The sequence below is a fragment of the Tupaia chinensis genome, unplaced genomic scaffold (assembly GCF_000334495.1).
Source record: "Tupaia chinensis unplaced genomic scaffold, TupChi_1.0 Scaffold138235_1, whole genome shotgun sequence".
In the NCBI taxonomy this organism is placed as follows: domain Eukaryota; kingdom Metazoa; phylum Chordata; class Mammalia; order Scandentia; family Tupaiidae; genus Tupaia; species Tupaia belangeri.
In genome coordinates, this window is record NW_006198133.1 from 289,395 (window position 1) to 300,293 (window position 10,899).

Sequence of the window (10,899 nt, forward strand, 5' to 3'; positions counted from 1 at the left end):
ATTTTTGAAAATAATGTGAAAAAAGTTTCTTGAATTATTAAACATACTTGGAGTGCTATTTTCTTTCAGAAACCATACTATAAGGCCAAATCTAAAATAGTCCTAGGACTTCAAAATTCTGAGAACCTAATGTTTTTGTAAATAATCAGATTCAAGTTAACGAGTCTGTCTTGTGCCAGCTCCATGGTATGAATAGGAATAGGGACACGTGGGAGTACATGGTGAAGAGGAAGTGGGGCAGGGCGGGAGAGGAAAAGGATGGCAGATGTCAGTGAGTAAGTCCTCGCTCCTGCTCCTGCTCCGGAGATAACCCAGCCTGTCTCAGGTGACAGGACTATGGACTGCACATGGGTGTGTGTGTGTGTGTGTGTGTGTGCCACAGTTCACCAGGGACAGCGCATTTGCTGAAATTCTTGACTTGTGTCTCTTAGGAAGAGGAAGAAAGACAAACAAAAAGATGTAGACACATTTAGCTTCAGAATTTACTACACAGGGGACCCGCAGTTAGCGTAATGGCTGTGTTGCTGGACTCCCATGTAGTCGACCGCAGTTCACTTCCCAGACCTAAAACTCACAACGGGCGCGTGTGCGTGTGTGCCCAAGATTCCGAGAAGAGAATGGAGGAGAAGGGATTGCGGCGTGACCATCCCCCTTGGGGGGTGATTTCTCGCTTTCTGTCTCTCTGTCTCTCTCTGTCTGTCTGGCGAGCACACGCACCCTATGCAAAAACCTCTCCAAAAAAAGAAAAAGAAAAAAGGAATTTACTACACATGAGGAAGGGGGCGGGACCTTAGATTAGGAACAGCTCCTTTCAGACATTTTTTAGGAAATAGGCCAGGCAGTCATTAAAGCTAAAATAACCCACATACTTCATCCATTTGAATTTAAAGAGATGTAGAAAGCCATCAAAGATCCATAAGGCTGCTTAAATAAATGGAATTTTGCTTGCACTAACCTTAAAAGATCCAGAATCTCAAAGACCGAGAAAGCAGGCTTGTACAGATGCTTAGCTACGTGGTCAAGTGTAGACCAGGAGTTTGTTTTGTTTGTTTTGTTTTGTTTCTGCTTTAGACCAGCAGTTTAAATAATGTGGATTCCACTGGTGAGCCCATGTAAAGCCAAGCTATACCATGGGGGGGTCATTATCAAGTGGTTTCCTCATTAGAAAGAGCTATGAAACTGGTGAGCACCTGCTCAAGTTATGAGACTTCAAGGACACAGAGCAATTCTTAGACCTCTAGTCAGAATAAAAGCAGCTCATCTCTTAGAAGAGAGCCACCAAGGTGGTGTCTGATTTCTGCAAGGCGAGAGGATTTGGAGGCATGTGTGCAGGTTGGTGAGGTGAGACCACTGTCCTACAAATACCGTGAGACAGCCTTCAGCACAAAGTGACCCGTAAAAGTCACGAAAGGGTTCAGGAAAACAGAACGCTGATATATCCTAAAAAAGAAGAAGAAAACGAGACAAAACGAAACAATAAAAACCCCTCTTAAACTACAGGTTAAGAGGAGTTTCCACTCAGATGCACTCTGAACAGTGCAGAGGTGTTCTTCCTCCAGGCCTCCTGCTGGCACGTACTCACTGAACTGGGCAGGGTGCCAAGCGTCTACAAAGAACCACACTCCCCAACGAAATGTGTGTTCCCTTTCCCCACAGCGAAACTCTGCGTCTTAGTCCAAGGGAGGAAACTGAACCTCCCTGAATATCCCTTATTCAGAAGCTACATACTTAGGATGGGACTGAAGACAGTGCCTAAAATTGGAAGACCAAGTGACCCTTCTGTTGGCATGACTGGCACAGCTTCCACAGGTTGGGACCTAGGGCTTATGTCGAGGAATACAGAAAGATTCTTGCAGCATTTTCCCAAATGAAACTTCCCAGGACTCATATTCTCCTGAGAAACACCAAAATATCAGTCACAAGACTTAAATATCACAAAAAAGATGGACAGAAACTAACTTTAAAAATCACTGGGAACCAGCAGTTAGCGTAATGGCTATGTCGCTGGATTCCCACGTAGTCGACCGCGGTTTGCGTCCTGGACCCGGTGGCTTAAAACTCACGCCGGGCGCGTGTGCGTGCGTGCCCAAGATCCCAAGAGGAGAATGGAGGAGAAGGGATTGCAGCGTGACCATCCCCCCTGGGGGGTGATTTCTCGCTTTCTGTCTCTCTGTCTCTGTCTGTCTGGCGAGCGCACACGCCCTATAGTGAAAATCTCTGCAAAAAAAAAAAAAAAATCACTAATGCCATCAGGTAGCATGGTGGTTAAGGCACTGGACTCCCACATGGCTGCCCGTGGTTCAAGTCTTGGATCTGGAGGCTTGAAAATCACATGCATGAATCCCCAAAATCCTGGGCCAAACCCGGAGATCAATTTTAACTGACCCTTATTAGTAGCATATATATATACACACACACACATTTATTCAAATTTCCAAGTTTATTTATTTATTATTTTTTTTTTTATGGAGAGGATTTTGCTATAGGGTGAGTGCGCTCGCCAGAGACAGAGAGACAGAAAGCAAGAAATCACCCCCCAGGGGGGATGGTCACGCCACAATCCCTTCTCCTCCATTCTCCTCCTGGGATCTTGGGCACGCACGCACACGCGTCTGGTGTGAGTTTTAAGCCACCGGGTCCAGGACGCGAACTGCGGTCGACTATGTGGGAGTCCAGCGACATAGCCATTACGCTAACTGCTGGTTCCCTCCAAGTTATTTTTTAATTTTATATAACCTTTGGAAAATATTGCAAATTTCATTCATACTTGGTTAAAAACAGTTTATAATATTAACAGTAATATTTTAATATATTATAATACCAATATTTGCACTTTTTCTCCTTCTTTAAATTTTTTCACTTAAAAAAAATCATACAGGGAAGGCTCTGTAACACAGTGGTTAAGCTTTTAACTGGGGGTCTAGATCCTGCATGGCCAACTGTGGCTCAAATCCCAGCACTGGCAGTTTGAAAAACACGTGAGCCACATGTGTGCGCACATACACAGAATCCTGACAGAACGTGTAAATGGTGGGAAAAGACCACTGAGAAGTGTTTCCTCTCTCTCTCACTCTCTAGCAAGCACACATCTCCTCTGGCCCAAATTAAAAAGAAAAAAGAAAAAAGGAAAAAAACAATTATATGAACTTTTGTTTTGTTTTGACTTTGTTTTCTTTATTTATTTAGAAAATAGATATCCACAGGCCAGCCAGGTTGCATGGAGGTTAAGGTGGCTGGATCCCACAAGCCAACTGAGTGGTGTGAGTCCTGGTAGCAGTGGCTTGTAAAACACGCCAGGTATTTGTGTGTGAGATCAAAATCCCAAGAGGAGAATGGAGGGGACGAATTGTGGTGTGGCCATCTTCTTCGGGGAAGGGCGGATCAGCAATCTCTCATTTTCCTTTTCTGTCTCTCTCCGGGGAGCACACACGCCCTATAGGAAAATTTAAAATAAAAAATATACATTTGTTTTTGAAGTGTATGGGGGTGATGATGTTTACATTAAAAAACATTTGAACCTATATTTTCTATTTATCCAACATTAAGAACGAAACCAGGAACAGCCATGGTGGAACAGCTAGTAATGTACCAAGATGCCGGGCTGGAAGCCACATGGTGACCTTGGCTTGAACTCCTGGCTACAATGACCTGAAACACGTCAGTCATACACAGGATCACTCATGATCGAACTCTCTGAGGGACTACAAGAAGGGGACCGTGATGTGACCAGACCCCGCGGGGATGCGCCTCACTCCGTTTTTCCCTTTCTCTCATGTGTGCACAACTCCTTTATCTATCACAAATAAAGAGATTAAAAACAAAAATGAAACCAAATCTACTGACTCTTATGCAACACACTTTAAATTAGAATATATCTTGGCTTTTATTGCTATATTTGAGTATTTTAGACTTAAGTCTTTTTTTGCACTATATATTTTTGTTTCAAATTTTTTGACAATTTTATTCACTTTTATAATAATTATAGCTTTAACCATATGTAAATGTGTTTTCTAAGAATTATTTATTTAATCTTTATTATTTTTTAAATTTACTATTGAGCACACACACTCGTAGAGTCAGAGAGACAGACAGAGCGGAAAAGTGAGAAAGCAAGCTGCTAGGTTGGGGCCTTGAACTGTGGGCGGCCATGTGGGAGTCCAATGCCTTAACCACCATGCCACCTGCTGGCCCCAAATGTGTGCTTTATTTAATATAAAATTAGCTTTTATTTTTACCTAAAAATAATTGCTAAACATCTTTCCAAAATCAAAAGTAAAGATGAACACTTAGAAAAAAGGATAGAAGCCTACTTATCCTCCCCTGGACAAACCAGTAAGACAGATGTTCACATGTTACTCAGTTTTTGCCACAGGACTTGTCTATGCAAACAAAACAAAACAAACAAAACTTTTCTCAGACTTTCCTCTATTGTCAGTTATGTCTACCAGGGCTATGCCTGGCAGGGAGAAAATAAAAACAAAACAATCCTTCACTCCCAACACACAACACAAAACAGGAGATACGAAAAGTTGGGGGAAACATTCCAACGTGACCTTTTAGCATGTTCATGTAACACCCTTCCTAACAGGTGTCATTAACAACAGATGAGCAGCCCACAGGCCACCCTGATGTCCAGCAGGCTGTCCAGCATCTGTACTTTGGCTTGTACACTATCCGGGCTGTTCAGGAGCAGAGACTTCTTCCTCCCGGAGTCATGGGGGACGAGGGTGCAGAACTCATGAGAGGTTCAGGAGCTGGGAGTTGCTGCTGCCCTGGGACACCGCCCACTGGATCTCGCTGAGGACAGAGTACGAGGCCTGGATCTGCCGTCTGCTCAGCTTCCCGAAGGACATCTTCTGAAGGTTAGTCTCATACTCTGCCGTGGCCTTTCTCGTACTTTCCACATCGAAGTTCATCTTACTGAGGTCCTGAACTGGCTTGGGGAGCTTGGACTTGGCACTGGGGCTGACTGTCAGCTTCTTCACTGCCTCCTCATCCTGGCCATAGATGACTCCAGAGGACAGAAGTTCTTGGCATATTTGTGAAGTTTGTGGAGTGCCAGGCATTCTCGGGTTTGTTGTCTTCATGTAATTCATAAAGTGCTCAATGGCACCCTCCCTGGACGGCACCAGCTCCAGTTTATTACCGCCCATCGCTGTGCCCGCAATGGGCCCAGACCTGAGCACCCAGCTCCTGCTTCCCTTGTCATTCTCCAGACGCTGCCTTTTGTAACACCAGCTGGTTTCTTTAACGACGTCCACTGGGCCAAGGGTGATGCCCAAGACCTCGCCTCTCCCTCCAGGATGTGTGCAGAGTGTTCCAACCAGCACCTCCGTAAAGAGTTCATGTTGTTTTCTCAGATTTCTCGATACCTTCCTCCTTGCAAGGCCCTTGTTCTTCTTGGGCAGAGAAGCCCGACTTCCCTCCAGGGACTACTGCTTCATCAGGCTGTCACCTCCGCACCCCAGTGGGACAAGATGTCCGGGAAGAAATCCTCAGACACAATGCGAATGTTGGCTTTTTTACTTCCTCCATCTTCTTATTCATCTTTTCCACCTTCTTTTTAGTGCTGACGCACAGGGAGGTCTTGTTGGCTATCCCTGTCCACTCTCCCTGGGTTTCTCAACCGTGGCCTTCATGTAGCCCTGCTCAGGGACAGTCTCCCAAGAGGCAGGACTGCCATATTGGACAATGGCTTACTGGTGGGGCAGAGGAGTTGACTGCAGCAGGTGCTGAAGCTACGCGGGGGGTACGCCTGCCACTGGGGCGCTGGCTTTTGGAGGAATAAAAAAAAAGTTCCTGGTTTTTTACCTTCAATTTCTTGGGTAAGAGATTTCTTGGATTTTTTGGGGGTCATCCATTCCTCCCAGTTAGGGGTCAGTGAGTTGACCATGCCCGTGGTCCAGGCAGTGACATGCCCAGTGCAGTAATAAGCACCACTCCTGAACACCGGCTGGCCGAGCGCTCTCACAGGAAGGGGGGCACCCGACGCCAGGCCATCGGCTACTCAGTCTGAGCCGCCGACTCCCAGAAGGCACCTGCTGCTCGTTGAGGAAGAGCAGCTCTTCCAGGTCATTAGTCAAACACACTCTATTTCATCACCCTTGATGTTCCAGATCAGGTCATTCTGGGCCACGATGGCCTTTCCAATTTACTCTCTTTTTCTTTTTTAGATTTCTTCTTGGCCATTTCGTCCACCCCATCCACCTGCTCGCCTTTTTCCTCTCCTTCGCTCTTGACTCCTGGGAGCTGCCTCTTCAGGGCCTCGTTGCCCTCTGCAGTCAGGAGGCTGAAGCCCTGGAGCTGGAAACCCAGCTGCCCCCTGCTCTTGACAACGCAGCTGGGAGGGCACCAGCGGCAATCACGGCCAGCGTGGCTCCTCCGTGTCCAGCACCTTTGTGGACAGGCACACCCGGCCCTTTTCCATCTTCTCCACACACCCTCGTGCTGCTGTTGGGCTTGGCGTACTCTGCGCAGTCCAACTCCATCCCGGCCTCTGCCAGGCACCCCTCCAGCCTCCACGGTCGTCTTCGCTTTGTGCTGGTCGTTCCATCGAGGCTCAGAGAAGCCACCTCAGCGTCAGGGTGCTGGACAGAGTGGCCCACCTTCCAGAGCAGAACTGGTCCCACGGCAGGACTTTGCCATCGGACATGGGCGACTGCACTAGGATGGCCTCCGGAGCGAGCCTCAGGATGCTCTTGCTGTATCTCGTGTGAGACTTGTGGGTCGTCTCGGCTACTCCACTCGGGAGAGCTGCAGGAGGCCTCCGCCTTCCTCCCCAACACTGCAACCACACACTTGCTGCCACCTCGCTGCCCTGCACACTCACGCCCGCCTGCTCCCCACAAGCTTCCAAATGCCCGGGGCCGCACAGTTTCCCGCCAACCACCCGGCCCTCTCAACCGATGGCTCGTGTCTCTAAGAAATGTGTTTTCCAAGGACTGCTGCAAGCCTTTTATATGACAATTCCTCTCATTTAAAATCTTAGTTTTTATTTGTTAGCTAAAGTAAATCTATAGTATATTCATTTCCCAGGGACTAGCAGGTGGCGTGGTGGTTAATATGCTGGACTCCCACATGTGGCCAACCTTGGTTTGAATCCCAGACTCAAAATCACATCAGGTGCATGTGCCTGCGTGCCCCAAATCCCAAGTGGAGAATGGAGGAGAGGGGAAGGTGGCATGGCCATCCCCTCTGGGGGGTGATTTCTGATTTTCCTTCTTCCTTTCTCTGGCAAGCACATGCACCCTATGGCAAAAACCTAAAAACAAAACACAAACAAAACACTCATTTCTCACTAGAAAAGTTCATGTTAGGTAGGTTTCGGACTACCCGTATGTTAGCCACTTCAGAATGTCTGCTGTCTTACCGCGAGCCGCCCTTGGTGGGCTGTGGACGCCACAGGTTACGTCGCATTCTGTCTTCCAGACATTCACTGGTTTCACCGTCCTCCGCGGTTAATACCGGTCTGAGGTCTGAGGTCTGAGGTCTGAGGCTGGTTAAATTTTGTTCCTTTCAGCTTTTTGTTTATTTCCTTCTAGCATTCTGTTTAAAATGTTTCCATTGTTTTTGAAATGTTAAGAAAAGAAGACACACCTGAGTGTCAGTTCAGTCGGTCTTGACTATAGTGAGCCAAGGACTCGCTTCCACTCCTTTCTTTTTAGCAAGAGAAAACTGTCTCTTACAGCCTTGAGGGCTGTCTCTGCGCTGCAGACTGTTCATCGCCTCTGCAGGAAACCTGCTTTCCTGAGGCTGATCTGTCCCGCATCTAGCATCAGCTGTCTTATTGGCGCAGTCTCCTTCTCTTCTTTCTGCATTCTGGGAAAGCTTAGCACATTTGGCATCCAAATAAGTCACTCTGTTAGCCGCAATGCTGAATTTACTCTTCTTAATTCGGATTTTAGGTTTTTTATTGGACTTTTGCAACCTTTTGTTATTTATGAAGCTTCTTTATCACTATAATGTCTAAGCAGAAACTTAACTTTATTTCAAGCTGGTGATTTATTAATAACTTGTTCAACATCAAGCCTTGTTAAATGTCAAAATATACAGGATTAGCAGATGCTTTTAAAAGATCTCTTCCATAATCTTTATAAAAGATTTCATTTAATTTTATTTATTATTATTTTTTAATTTGGCCAGAGAGAACAACAGAGAAAGAGAAGGGAAGTGAGAGAGCAAGCCAGCAGGTCCAGGACTCGGACCTCATTTGCGATGTGGGCGTCTACGCCTTAACCACCATGCCACCTGCTGGCCCCTCTTCCATAATCTTTTAATAATATCTTTCCAAAAATATGCTAGTCCTCTATATCTTTAAGACGTTTCTCTCTGTTTTGTATTTTAGTTGGTTTGTTATTTTTTAAATTCTTCTTTACCTTAACTTAGTTACAAAGGGACTGATCGTAGCCTAACGTCTGCTGAGAGGTGTGATCATGACCTTCTACCTCTTAACTCTATTATCTAGCTTTACTGGGCTGAAGCCCCAATAACACTGCTCTAACCACATTTCCAGCCTTCAGAAACTACCTATCAGTTGGGATTGAGGGCACAGAGGAGCCATATTCGGTCGTCCTCTTTCACCCAGAACTTACGTAAGGATCAACAGTTCTTAGAGCTGGTGCTGCCACCCTGCTGCCTTTAGCCCAACACAACTGCCGTCACCTTCCAGGGTCCCCTGCCTACTCTTGCATTTGTGAGACTTGACGCCCAAGCTTAGCTACGGTGGAAGAGAAAGGAGCTGACATAGTCTTGGCTCCAGAGAACCGGCTCACGGTACCACGTGAGGATGCCAGGTCTGCCTGCAGTCTCCGTCTCTGCCCTACAAGATCCCAGTAGATGGGGTGAGAATGCCCTTGGCTCGTCCCTCTGGTTCCTTGTCTTGCCTTCAGCCCTAGCTTAACTTGCTCTCTAATTTAACAGGACATGGGTGCATTTGATATTTAGTAAAATCTAATTTTCACAAATTTGTGGGGCCAGAAACTATTTATCTAGAAGTGATGCTTTCTGTATTATATTTAGATGAATGAAAACCTGTGCATATGGCTCTGACCACAGACTCACATTGGCACATACTGAAGCTTACTCAAGAAGGAGCTGAGTTTCTCATGGCTTCAAGTAACAGGATACGCAGTTTAAAATGGAAGAAGCACTGAGGAACTGTCCTTTAAGAGAACCAAACCAGAGGAGACTTACAATGGGGCCATCTTTTTTCTCTGCATTATGTTTCTCCTCATGTCAGCAAAAGCAGTTTCCAGCTGCTTTTCACCCAGTGGTGCCAGTGACTAAGAGAAATGGCCTTTTCTCCCTGGGTTTCCTTTCAGTCAGTCACAACTTTTCCCAGAACTCAATTATGCTGCCCTTAGAAGCCACTGGACAGGATCAGGTCATCTGCTCTTGCCCAAACTGCAAAGGAAGCTGGGAAAATGGTCAGCATCTTTCCTCTTCCCACAAGGGAAACTGACCCAGAGTAAGAGGTCAGAGTGGGAGATGCTTTAATGTGTCAAATAATGCAAAGCGGAACGAACAGTGTGCATAGTGCCCATTACGCATGTAAACCTCACCAAGCACAGCACTCAGTACTGAACACAGGTAGTAGTTTATTTCAGTCTATCTCACTTGGTTACATCCCATTAACCTCCAGAGCCATTTCACGCACTTTAGTAGACTCTTAACATTTTAGAAGATTCTGTATGAATAAAAACAGAAACTTGCATCATTTATTTTTGTTTTCAAATAAATTACTGCACTCAGTTTTAAACCCACCCTTCCGCGCTCTGCTCTAGGATGCTGAGAGGTGAATCTCAGCCACATTTTCTCTCCTCCTCTGACTCTGTGTTTGGCTCTGCCATGAGCGGAAACGAGGGGATTGCCTGAGGAAGCTGAGGGCAATCTCTCCTCGCTCCTGCTTGACTTTGGAGTCTGTTTTTCAGCTCATTATTCCGAACTCTGTTACGCTAGAAACACTCTCTCCCTCAAGGGGCAGGTCATCGTGTGTCAGTATTGCTTCCTGTTTTCAGTTCTTCCAGAGTAACAGGACCAGACGGGGCCCTTCCTCAGAGACCCCAGCAGTGGCTGGCTGGAGTCACATCAGAGGTCTGAGTTCGAGCTCCTGGGCAATACCTCAGGGCAGAGACCAACACCAGCCAAACAGGAAGCCCTCGCCACGTGTCCATACAGCACCTCCTCAGTCCTCTAAGTTTCAATGATTTCAGCCTCTTCATTCTGTTTCCCCAGTCCTGAGCGGCTATTCACTGAAGTGGCTTCCTCTTCTTTGCCTCTTTATGTCTTTAACATCTAGTCATCAATTCTTTATCAGTTAATTTTCCAATAAGCTAAATCTATTGCTTTTTAAAAGAGGGTATAAGTTAGGGACCAGCAGTTAGTGTAATGGCTATGTCGCTGGATTCCCACGTAGTTGACCGCGGTTCGAGTCCCGGATCCAGTGGCTTAAACTCAGGCCGAGCACCTGTGCATGTGTGCCCAAGATCCCGAGAGCTGAATGGAGGAGAAGGGATTGCGGCATGGCCATCCCCCCTGGGGGGTGATTTCTCACTTTCTATCTCTCTGTATCTCTCTGTCTGGCTGGCGAGTGCACACGCCCTATAGCAAAAATCTCTCCAAAAAAAAAAAAAAAAGGGAAAACTCTCCAAAAAAAAAAAAAAAAAAGAGGATATAAGTTAAAGGTTTTTAAAAACTTTTTACCAAAATAAGTTTTTATTATTTCATCTTTTCCTTCATTTTTTAAATTAAATTAAATTAACTTATTTACATTTAATCACATCTTTACGGTGTACAACATTTCTTTTTCTGGCACAAATACTACACATGTCAGTCAAGCCAAAAATATTACTCTATAATTTATCAGCAAATAGCTTCTCATTTTTTTGTCAAACAAGCATA

General features: G+C 45.8%; 1 protein-coding gene and 1 pseudogene across 1 annotated transcript in view; both read right to left on the minus strand.

The window, feature by feature from the left end:
- CAMK4 (calcium/calmodulin dependent protein kinase IV) overlaps nt 1–10,899 on the minus strand; it is a 129,340-nt gene that overhangs the window by 73,267 nt on the left and 45,174 nt on the right. The gene's annotated exons all lie outside the window — the stretch shown is intronic.
- The window catches only part of LOC114004492 (poly [ADP-ribose] polymerase 1 pseudogene), a 13,987-nt pseudogene continuing 7,309 nt past the window's right edge, over nt 4,222–10,899 (minus strand).